General features: G+C 41.0%; 1 protein-coding gene across 1 annotated transcript in view; it reads right to left on the bottom strand.

The window, feature by feature from the left end:
* The window catches only part of LAMB4 (laminin subunit beta 4), an 87,049-nt gene extending 77,281 nt beyond the window's left edge, over positions 1-9,768 (bottom strand). The window contains exon 1 of the mRNA XM_061640346.1: positions 9,740-9,768. The gene's annotated coding sequence lies outside the window, so the exon portion shown is untranslated. The remainder of the gene's footprint in view (positions 1-9,739) is intronic.
* Positions 9,769-12,195: the final 2,427 nt, after the last annotated feature.

Raw genomic sequence — 12,195 nt, 5'->3', positions numbered from 1 at the left:
TTACATTATTTATATTCTGCCCTTCCTTCCCAAAGGAGTCCATTGCGGCAAACAAGGATGAAACACTCATTTAAAAATCTCTTAAAAACAAAACATCTTAAAAAAACAATTCCAATACAGATGCAGACTGGGATAAAGGTATCTACTTAAAAGGCTTTTTGGAAGGGGAAAGTCTTCAGTAGGCACCAAAAATACAACAGAAAAGGCTCCTATCTAATATTTAAGGGGAGGGAATTCCAAAGGGTAGGTGCCACAACACTAAAGACTCAATTCCTATATTGTGCTTAACGGACCTCCTGATGAGATGGTATCTGCAGGAGTCCCTCACTTGAACAGCACAGTGATCGACTGAGTATATAAGGGGTGAGACGATCTTTCATTACATGGACATAAATAGATTTCTGCACTACTCTGTTGGAAATGGAGCTAACACTTCTGCACAAACAGTGAGCCATTTGATTGAGTGTCCAGTGTTGTTATCACTTGGTAGTCTCCTTATGCAGCTAGATTATGATAATGATTAATTAGATGTCTAACCCACCCTTCTTCGCCAAACAGCTCACAGCCATACAATAACAAATTAAAAACATTATAACATTTTCAAATGCTTAAAAACAAGTTGAAATTTATTTATTTATTTATTTATTTATTACATTTCTATACCGCCCCATAGCCGAAGCTCTCTGGGCGGTTCACAACAAATAAACATCTAAAATACAAGTAAAAAGCCATATATAACACAAGTTAAAAATGAATTAATTAAACAAAAAATGTAAGCATAATGAAACACAAACTAACTGCAAAACTCAATACTAAAATATGAGATGTTAAGATGTGACATTGGAAGAATGTTAAAACGTTAAGATAATTAAAATGTCAACATATTAAATAAGTTAGATGTTTAACTGTAATGCGCTCTACGTGGGGTTACCCTTGAAAACCGTCCGGAAACTACAACTTATACAAAATGCGGCGGCTTGACTACTTACAAATAGTCGCCGCCGGGACCACATCACACCAGTGTTGTTCGATCTACACTGGCTCCCAGTTGTTTTCCGGGCCCAATTCAAGGTGTTGGTATTAACCTTTAAATCCCTATACGGTCTCGGCCCAGTTTATCTAAAGGAGCGCCTTCAACGCCACCAATTATGCCGCCTGACAAGATCAGCCACACAGGGCCTTCTCTCAGTCCCGCCAACTAAATCAGCTAGGTTGGCGGGAACCAGAGAGAGAGCCTTCTCAGTGGCGGCCCCCACCCTCTGGAACTCTCTCCCACAAGATCTCCGGCTTGCCTCTTCCCTGAATATATTCCGCAAGGCCTTAAAGACCTGGCTCTTTCAACAGGCTTTTGGGATTTTTGGGGAGGGCTGACTTTTTTTTGATTGAAATGCCTCCTACCCTGCAATGTTTTTATCTTAATTTTTATTGTTATATTGTATTTTGTAGTATTGTATTTTATTGTACTTGCCATATGTACGTCGCCTAGAGTGGCCATCAGCCAGATAGGCGACACATAAATTAAATTTATTATTATTATTATTATTATTATTATTATTAACTGTTTAAGATGTTTAAAATGTTTAAAATGTTTAAAACGCCTGGGAGAAGAGGAAGGTTTTTACCTGACGCAGAAAAGATAGTAGTGTTGGCGCCAGGCGTACCTCATCAGGAAGGGTATTCCATAGTTCGGGGGCCACCACTGAAAAAGCCCTTTTTCTCGTTGTCACCCTCCGGGCTTCTCTCTGAGTAGGCACCCGGAGGAGGGCCTTTGATGTTGAACACAGCGTATGGGTAGGTTCATATCGGGAGAGACGTTCCATCAGGTATTGTGGTCCCAGGCCGTGTAAGGCTTTATAAGTTAAAACCATCACCTTGAATCGGGCCCAGAAACATATAGGCAGCCAGTGCAAGCGGGCCAGAATCGGTGTTATATGTTCAGACCGCCTGGTCCCTGTTAACAGTCTGGCCGCCGCATTTTGCACAAGCTGTAGTTTCAGAACCGTCTTCAAAGGCAGCCCCACGTAGAGTGCATTGCAGTAGTCTAGTTTAGAGGTTACCAGTGCATGGACAACTGAAGCAAGGTTTTCCCTGTCCAGATAAGGGCATAGTTGGGCCACCAGACGTAGTTGGTAAAAAGCACTCCATGCCACCGAGGCTACCTGTGCCTCTAGTGACAGGGATGAAACACAACAGCTTGGGGGCACTCCTGGATCCAACACTGTCACTGGAGGCTTAGGTGGCCTCAGTGGCTAGGAGTGCCCTTTTCCAGCTCTAGCTAGTTCGCCAGCTTCGAACCCTTTTGGACAGAGAAGACTTGGCCACAGTACTCCGTGCTCTGGTAACTTCCAGATTGGATTATTGCAATGCGCTCTTTGTGGGGCTGCCCCTGAAGATGACTCAGAGATTTCAACTGGTCCAAAATGCAGCAGCCAGATAACTGGTTGGGGCTCCCTTTATACAGTAGGGCCCCGCTTTACAGTGCTTCACCTTACAGCGATTTGCTAATACAGCGGTCTCAATTAGATGCAATTAGACTAAAGCCCCACTCATACGGCGCTTGTTCCGCTTTTATAGTGGTTTTTGGGCATCGCGCACCATTCTATTCAATGAGTTCCACTTTACAGCAGTTTTCACTTTACAGCGGGGGTCCAGAATGTAACCCGCCATATGAGTGGGGCCCTACTGTATCTCATATAACCTTTCTTTAAAAACAGCTGCATTGGTTGCCAGTTTGTTTCCAGGCCCAATTCAAGGTAGTCACACTAGGGTTGCCAGGTCAGAAGCATCCCAAACCCTGAGATTTCAAGGGCGGGCCCTAGTGATGTCATTAAGCATGATACAATAAGCATCAACAACAGTTGCTTGGAGCATACAGTTCAAACAAAAACATTTCTCTGATTAGAAATTAGGATAGAAAACTTAGCTAAATGAGGGTATTGCCAGGTCCAGCTGAAGTGACGGGATCATTCCTTCTCACCTGCTTAGGGACCCTGGGTAGGGAAGATTTAATCTAGCCTACTTGCTTCTGGCAAAGAAGAGCTTAAGTACCGTCAGTCTAGGCTGGTCACCAGTAGGTCATTCTTGGAAGAAGGGAGTCTAGTGCTGTGGACATATTAGATGGGAGCACTCAGGAGTAAAGATGGATGCTCCTGAAGGTGCAATTCTAAACATGCTTACTAAGGGCCAGGGCCAGCACTAGCCTGCCCTGGGCCCTGGCACATGCACGCATGCCCCACCTAGGTAGATGGAGTGAGGGAACGGGCAGGTGTCTTGGAAGCTCTCTCCCTGTAATCTGGGGCTACGGATTGCAGAAGGGGAGCGCTACTCTCCTACCCTATCGAGGGGGCCCTCTGGGGCTCCTGTAGCCCCAGGGGACATCGGCCAGGGCCCAACCTGGCTGCCTTTTGGCGCCAGCCCTGCTAAGGGCCTAAGCCCCATAGACTTACTTCTGAGTAGATATGGTTTGGATTGTGCTGTTGATAAAGCTTGACCAAGGATCCTCTGCAAAAATATCCATATCCAAGCAGGGTTGGCAACCCCCTGCCTGGAATGCCCTGCTGCTGCTGCCTTTTAACATGGCTGCTCCAAACTTCTTCACAGACTTGACCCTTCACTTCTGAAAGAAGTTTGAGAAATGAGTAAAAGTAAGAAGATTCTCTACCCTTTTCTGTCTACCCTGTGACCTGCTATAAACTCACTTTGACAGCCAACCCAATTCCAGTGAGTAATAATTGACAGAGAGAAAACACACATGATTTGGTCTACCTTCACAGACAGCAGCTTGGGAACAACAGCAATTGCAGCCACACTTCTCAGTATGTGAATTCTCTTTTACCACTATTGAGCAAGAAAGAAACCATCATGCAACCAACAAGGTACATTATCAGTGGGCTTAAGAGGGTTGAGCTGAGCACATGGAACCACTGTCGTTGCTTCTATGGATGGAAGGGAGTGAGGGTAAAGGTAAATGAAATTCAGATAGAAAAAGAAAAATGTGATGATTTCCTAAATGTAATATCATACCAACCACAACAAGATTCCTATAAGTAAGGCATCCCACAACCAGTCAGGATTCCTAACCAAAAACCAAAACTAAAAAATTCCTGGTAGCCAGTCAGCCAAGGTCACAAAAATTCCCATGCAGCAGAAACCTGATCTGCAGGCTGCAGTTAGTGCAGAATGCTGTAGCATGATGGCTGACATGAGTGAGACACTGTGAGCACATAATACCTCTGCTTTGAAATCTGTACTGGTTGCTGATTTGCCACCAGGCCAAATTCAAGGTGTGCTTTCCATGTTACTGGTGCCACATAGTACTTGTTCTGCTCTTGTAAGAAATCAGTCCTTTAGTGTGGCAGCACCTATACTTTGGAACTACCTGTCTGTTGACATCAGGCAGACGCCTTCATTATGCCCCTTTCAGCACCTGCTAAAACCATTTTGGTTTAGGGAAGCCTACCCAGACATGTAGAAACTATTACGTTTTTTTATCTGTTTTTAACTCATTGTTGGTTTCATTATTTTGAATTTTTTAAATACCTGTTTTTAACTGTTATTGCCAATAATTTTATTGTTTTAATTCCTTCTGTAAACCACTTTGAGGGTTTTTTTTTTTTACAATAAAACTGTATATAAATGTTGTAAATAAAACACAAATAAATTTTGGAGTCACTGTGGCCCTTGGATCTCTTTTCACTTTTAGGAACAAAGGGATCTCCTTCACATCGACTCAGGCCATTTGGTACCATGTAGCTCAGTACTGATGACAGGGACTAGCATAAGCTCTCCAGGATTCCAGGCAGTAGTCTTTTCCGGACAATGAATTTTGGACTTTTGCATCAAAACATATGCCCTACCACTGAGTTACAGCCCTTCCCCTGTTTAAAAAAATCATATTTTAAAATTGTTCTTTTCTATTCACTAATGAATGCACAGCAAACCTAGGGCAGATCCACACCATTCATTTAAAGCACATTCAACATACATTTGAAGCACATAAATCCCACCACAGTATCATGGGAACTGTAGTTTGTTAAGGGTGGTGGAAACTATAACTGTGAGGGGAAAACTATACTTCCCAGGATTCTTTGGGGGAAGTCATGTGCTTTAAATGCAAGTTGGATGTACTTTAATTGTATTGTGTGAATCCACTTCATAAACTTTGCCTGAATGTAAATAGTTTTAATTATTTTTTTTAATGGAAATGAGCTATAAAGTTGACTGGGTGACCATGGGCTAGTCACTATTTCTCAGCCTAATCTGCCCCTCAGGATGAAAACAACAGAAGGGAACCATGACCACCCCAAGGAAGAAGTGTATGGGTGGGTTTGTGTTGGGAGGGGCGTTCCATCAGGTATTGTGGTCCTAAACCGTGTAAGCCTTTATAGGTTAAAACCAGCACTTTGAATCGGGCTCAGAAACATACAGGCAGCCAATGCAGCGAGCCAGAATTGGTTTTATATGTTCGAACCGTCTGGTCCCTGTTACCAATTTGGCCGCTGCATATTGCACAAGCTGCAGTTTCCGAACCATCTTCAAAGGCAGCCCCATGCAGAGTGCATTGCAGTAATCTAATTTGGAGGTTACCAGAGCATGGACAGCTGAAACCAGGGTATCCTTGTCCAGATAGGGGCATGCTGGGCCACCAACTGAAGAGGCTCTGGGTGAAAACCGGAGACTCAGTAACCCTAGCTCAAGCTAGTGTTTAAAGCGCTATATGACTTAGGTCCCAAGTATCTGAAAGACACCTCCTTTCTTACAGACCTCTCAGGTGTTGAGATCAGCAGTGGGGGCCCTCTTGGTAGTTCCACCACCTTCAGAAGCTTGGGGTGGCCTGGAAGGGCCCCTAAGTTGTGGAACTCCCTCCTGCAACTTCATTGTACAGTTCTAAGTGAATGCTGAAGGTGCACCTCTTTACCCTGGCCTTTGTCACCTGAGATGTATATTTTTAAGATTCACCCCATTGTATGATTTTGGGTTAGTTTTAATTGTTTTAATGCTGTATTTTAAAATTGATGTATCCTGCCCTTGGACCTTTTGGTAAAAGGCAGCTAATAAATGTTAACAACAACAGCAGCATATCCAGCAATTCTAGACTGCCAAAAAATCCCATTGCCTTCAGTACCAAATGCCTGAGTGAACAGATGATAAATATGATAGAGATGAGGACAAATGCACCTCACCAGGAGGTAGTCCCATAATCAGGACTCCACCACAGAGAAGGGCCTGCTGTAGGCCACAGCTCCCCAGGCAACACCACTGGATAGCAGCACTGGTAGATACTACTGCCACTGATAGCATTCCACGATAGCACCAAATTCCCATTGAGAGCATTCCACATAACGCCAAAACACTTTGTTCACCATTTACAAATATAACACGACCTCAAGGAAGAAGCTAGATCTTTTAGCACACAGATCTCAGCATGGTATCCTTATTAAATTAGATAGTAAAATAAAATCTTATTTATCTTACTAGATAATCCTCCCAATCTAGGCATGCCAGTGTTCAAGGATCTCTTATAAGCAAAACAGATGCCAATAAGTGTCAACCAGGGGAGATATACACTAAGGAGTCACTCTTGTCTAGAACGGAATAGCTATTCAGGTGGGGGAACTGTGCATGCACTGAAGGTCTCAAGCCTGGAACTGATAGATCAGTCAGGATGGTGGAAAGGCAATACTAATTATTACAGTAATTTAATTTTTTGGATCACATAAAGAGAAAAGTACAAAGTGAATGCTGTCAAAGTTGCATGTGACAGATCACAGGCATTTCTAACTGAACTTTAGTTTCCGTTAGAGGTTTCTATGCCATATATAATTTGTGGAATTTATGATGCATTAATAAACATGTTAACTTCGTTCCGGAAGAAGTGAAAGAGTCTTCCTTTTTTTTTTTCAATAATTTTTATTCAGATTTTCATAAAACATACAAGACGAAATCATAAAACATTCAAAGACAAAAAACAAAATCAAAAATAGTTAAACAAAAAGAAAAAAAGAAAAAAAAAACAAAAATAAAAAATAAAGAGTAAAATATTGACTTCCCATTTGTCAAAGATCAAATCAGTTATAAGTCTATAATATATAACAATCCTGTCTCTTAAGTCATATTATAAAATCACTTTCCTCCAGTAGTTATCTTACTTAATCATCAAATCTCATAAACATTACTTTATTCTTTCCACAAAAAGTCAAAGAGAGGTTTCAATTCTTTAAGAAATATATCTATCAATTTTTTTTTCCAGATAAGCATATCGATTAATCCATCTCATTACTAATTATGATAATCTTATTGTCATAACCATAGTCAAAATAAACATTTCAATTAATCCATCACATCAGAATCTGTTAGGTTCAGTAATTTCAGTAGCCATTGTTCTATTATCCCTATTAGTTCCATTTTCCATCTTCCATCTTCAGTAGTCTTGTTAAGTCCAGTAATTTCAGTATCCAATCTTCCATTATCAGTATTCCATAATAATCTTGCTGTCAAAGCCATAGTCATATAGTAAGAGTCTGATGGGAATTACCTCTATCCCAAATATTTTCTTGCCATCCATTCTGAATAGGTTGCTGAAATACTGCTGTAAAATCATATCTCTGTTCTTTTTTTCAAAATACACTGGGTCATCTCTTGAAAGTTTTTCCATTGTCACATGGCTGCAGTTAATTCCATAGATTTTCTCTATATTGGGCTCCATCACATCATTCCAGTCCAGAAGATTATCCATGCCATTGATAACTTTATCTCTAGAATCTTCATTAATTTCTTCAGAGATAACATTGAGTTCCAAACAATAGATTTTATTTCTAAAGTCCATAGACTCCAAATCTTGTTCCTGTTCCACGTTTGTTCCAATCTCCGGGATCTCCTCTCTCACAGGGACCCCTGTTCCAGTCTCCAGGGTCTCCTCTCTCACAGGGACCCCTGTTCCAGTCTCCAGGGTCTCCTCTCTCACAAGGACCCCTATGTCTTTAATCTCCTGTGTCTCCAAACAATAGATTTTGTTTCTAAAGTCCATAGACTCCAAATCTTTTTCCTGTTCCACGTTTGTTCCAATCTCCAGGGTCACCTCTCTCACAGGGACCCCTATATCTTTAATCTCCTGCTTCATTTTACTCAATTCAATTTTCAGCTCCTTACAACCCTGTCGCAGGTTTTGTTTCGTTATCTCAATCTCATCCATTATTTTCTGAAACATAGTTATTTCCAGATTCTCAGCCACTTTCTTAATTGCCATTTTAAAAGAAAAATATAGGAAAACCACTTCTTATTTCAGCAACAATTGGGTTAATACTCCAAACTTGGTGACATCACAGTATAAACAGAGCAGACAGCCTTATCTCTCCATGCTTAAGTAAACAAAATGCAGTTCCCAGGATCGAAACAATTAATGGCGGTCGTCAGGAAACAGATTCGTCAAAATAAAATAGACCAAAAAGAGAGTAGTCTCAGACAATATAATATTCTTCAAAATAAAAATCTGGAATAGAAATCCCTCTTCTGTGTATATCTTTAGAATGCAAATCCAGGACAGCTTTTTGCAACAAAAACAGAGATAAGCTATTAATTAGTGAGTAGCAGAGAGAAGTTATGGCTCCCCAGTGAGATGTCAAAAACCGATCAATCTGGCAAATCTCTTTTAAACAGCAACAATTTAAGTCAAGTAAAAGAAAAATATAGAAAGAAGGGTGCTTGCCTGTTAGTGCGTTCTCTCTTAGAAGATAAGATGAACGTTCGCTTTATCAGATAGAGCTTGTTGTTGAAAATCCGTCCCACCTTCGTCGGCTGGACCTCGTCCCATAAATTAATGAGATCTGGTCGTCCCAACAAAAATAGGCTTTGAGGTTAATCTCTTCGTTTCTCCCTACCCGGGAGAAGTTTAATCAGTCAAAAAAAAAAAAATCTGACTGATATATCTGAATAAGCTTCTTTTGAGGCAGGAGCCCGTCTCAAAAGCAGGCACAGGCTAAGTCACCCTTCCCGGAAGTCAAGAAGTGAAAGAGTCTTCCAACAAACATGCTGCATTTTAAAATGGGGAGAAATAAGGATCATCATAAGAGAGTAACTACATAATTTTTTTGCTAAAATGGGGAATTAATTCCCATGAAATTAATTCCTGCTTCAAATAAGTCTTCACAGGATGGCTGGTAAGAATATATTCTGTCCTTCTAACTCTTTGATGAAGAGGGGGGAAGAAGAATTATTAACAGATAACACAAGCCCTTTATACTAGATGCTGATATTTCACGTCGCAGAACCACTGAGCATATGTAGCAAAATTACCTTTGACAAAATGTAGGGTTCTCTACAAGACAAGACATTTTAATGCATTTTGGAAAAAAGAGTTCTTCTAGCACAATTGCTAAAGAAAATTAACAACTGTTGTAGCTAGTAATATTGAAAGGCAGCACATTTATTCCTCCTAAGCTACAATTCCAAATGAAGCATTGCTGCAAAATACCGAAGAGACCTGCATGACCTGACACCATATATAGGACCACAACTGAACAACACGGCAACTTTAGAAAGCTAAGTCTGTTAGCTGCAACAATGTTACCTCAGTAGCTTAGCTGACATTTGACATTAAAACTCTGGTATGTCTAACAATACAGAGATCACAGCACAAGCTAGTAGTCATTAAAGTGTTTTCTTATACTAGCTTAGCACAGACATCAGCAGACACCCCACCTTCCCACTATGTAAGAATATTGAAGCTTATAAAATGTCTTACCTGGTCTTGGAATTATAACTGATTGTAGAAACAGATACAGCAAAATGAAGGCAGTAAAGTCAAGTCATCTCAGAGCTTAAAAAAAAGGAGAATGTTTCCCCTCAGGCACCTGGGTGTAGATGAAAATGAGAACTAGTCTAAAACCTGCCAAAGAGGTGATTTGTTAAGCTATCCTGCCTGAATGTTTTTGGCAAAAGGAGATACAAGTATTGGAGACAGCATTAGAGTCATTTGTAGCCATAGTAGGATGTGGCATTACCTTCACTTTGGTATAGAAACAATGAGAGAAAAAACATTAATGTATGTACTTAAATCTGTGTTAAGGTTTTCAGAAGAGCAGTAATATATCTGTAATATTTACTAGCAGCCTTGTACTTGGCACTGCTTGGGAATTCTATGAAACAAACAAACAAAAAAAGCAGTTTTGAAAGGTTCAGTCCACTGTCTTGATTCACAATAGTGGCCAATTGTATCCATACATAGACAAAACCCTGCTTCTTGAACCATAATGCAAAATTTGGTTACAATAATTTAACAGGTGTCCAAATGCAGAGGGGACAAACAACTTCCCAAAATATATAGTAGATGTGCATCTATACAAGGGGTGGGGAACCCAGGGGCCAATCAGGGGGTCCAGTTTGCCCTCCAAGACCATTTCCCCCAAACCACAGTACCACAGCTTATGTCACTGATAATGTCAGCTGATGGGTGGGATCTTCTTGGAAAGCCTACCCTGCACAGATGCTTTCAACCTCCCAAAAGGATCAGGGTGGGTCAGGCTTTCAAAAAAAAAAAAAAAAACCCCTAGGTGAGGTCTGCTTGCTTTTGCTGCATGTGCAGTGAAAATAAGCAATCCCTTTTTTCCCTTCATTGCTGTGCGGAAGAAACATGCATTTGTTTTGCACTGCTCTTTGAAGCAGTCTCTCTCCCCACTTTAAAGATTGCTGGAACTGCTTTAAAGAGGGCTTGCATTAAGATGGGAGCACAGGGACTGTCTTAAAGCATTTTGCAGGGCTGTTTGAAGCAGTCCCTCCCTTAAAGATCACGGCTTCAAAGAGAGCTTACTTTAAGAGAGTCCCCACACTCCTGCCTGAGTACAGGAGCAAGGAGACTGTCTTAAAGCAAGTACACTTTGAAGCAGTCTCCCTCCTTTAAAGGGGAGGAAAGACTGCTTCAAACAACACTGCAAAAGAAGCACCTGTTTCTTCACTGCAGCGCGATGGAGCAGTCCCTGTCAGTTGATGTCTGTAACCCACTTGTCAATCATGTGACATCATGTGATTGGCAAGTGGATTGCCCTGCCCACCTGTCAAAGTTGGCCCATGGGGTGACGTCAGATAAAGATCTGGCCACGAAGCCAAAAAGTTCCCCACACCAGATCTATAATATATTATGGAGGCATATAATATATATTTATAATATATTATTGATATGCATCTTAGAATGGAAATACATATTTCAATAAGAAATAGCCTGCCACCAAAAATGGAAGTCAAATTCTCCATCACCATAATGTGTCATCAAACTTACTCTGTGTCCTCGCATCTTACGATGCGTATTTTCCCACCTCTGCCCTACATTATTAACCACAGTGGTTAGAAGATGGAGAAGTGGAAATCTTAGTGACATCAGGACATGGAGTAACTTTTAGCAGACATTACAGAGGGAAAGCAGTCCAATATTTATTGCAAGGCATCATACCACGATTACAACACCATGTCTGGTACTGTCTAGATTAACTATCTCGAAGTCGAAATATCCCACAAAAGTGTTTGTGCTACCCTCTTAAAAGTGGTGAAAGAGCAGCAGAGTTAAAGAGGACTCCTGGGTTCAGCATTTTCAGGGAGACCGCTCCACTTTGGGATGATTTACTTCATATTGTGGTCAAGTGGGATGAAACGGTGAAAGAGGGAGTCCTTCAGAGGGATGGTTGCTTGAAGCATGGGCATCTGACATTTTTCAAATTATATTTTATATCAAGGAAAACAAAACACATCTCTCAGGGTCATGGCCTTGGCAATTGTGTTATGTACTGGGGGCTGCATGAATATTTTGTGAGGCACATTTCCTCCCCTCTGCATTTTATTACATGCTCAACACTGCACAGCATTTTGTGCTCTTGTGAGTTGTTTTGAAGCTTACACTTACTAGCTCCCCATCTCAAGCCTTCAATGCATTCTCAACAGTGTCACAGGACTGGAGTTAGGCTTGATATCCTCTCGGGATCCCTTCCAGCCCTGTGAGCTTATAGCTGTTAAGATTGGATTCTGCAGAAAAAGGGAAGGCTAAAATGGTCAAACCAGTCTTGTTGATAAGTAAATAGCCCTGGCTACGTCTGTTAATTCTGCTAGAGAACTTTTTTTTAACAAATGTGCAAAAATAAAATGTCTATTGAGAAAGCAGAAGATGAAAGTAGAGTGGAGTTACGAAGAATTAAATAATGCCTGTTTCCATGG

Source organism: Rhineura floridana, chromosome 8 (assembly GCF_030035675.1).
Source record: "Rhineura floridana isolate rRhiFlo1 chromosome 8, rRhiFlo1.hap2, whole genome shotgun sequence".
NCBI lineage: Eukaryota > Metazoa > Chordata > Lepidosauria > Squamata > Rhineuridae > Rhineura > Rhineura floridana.
Note: the sequence above shows the minus strand (reverse complement) of the source record. Positions and strands in the feature narration are given on the sequence as shown.